The 250-nt window shown below is 26.4% G+C and overlaps 1 protein-coding gene across 1 annotated transcript in view; it reads right to left on the minus strand.

Annotated features, from left to right (window-relative positions):
- Positions 1–250, minus strand: part of LOC119592217 (rab3 GTPase-activating protein non-catalytic subunit-like) — a gene marked incomplete at its 3' end in the record, with an annotated part of 43,875 nt that overhangs the window by 14,045 nt on the left and 29,580 nt on the right.

Consider the following 250-nt stretch of genomic DNA (forward strand, 5'->3'; position numbering starts at 1 on the left):
TAACTCTTCAAATCAATATATCTTGCTCTAGATTCTTCATTATTGAGGAAAATACACATGAAAAATATATTTAAAAAAATACATTGTAGACTACTTAATAAATTATTTTTCCACAGAAAATTGGTCCGAGAATGAATGAATGAATACTAACTGACTTACACAACAAAAAGGATTTCATATAGCTACATCTCTAAATTTCACATATTAGATTAAATTTACAACCATCAGATTCACACACAACCATCAGATT

The sequence above is a fragment of the Penaeus monodon genome, chromosome 29 (assembly GCF_015228065.2).
Source record: "Penaeus monodon isolate SGIC_2016 chromosome 29, NSTDA_Pmon_1, whole genome shotgun sequence".
In the NCBI taxonomy this organism is placed as follows: domain Eukaryota; kingdom Metazoa; phylum Arthropoda; class Malacostraca; order Decapoda; family Penaeidae; genus Penaeus; species Penaeus monodon.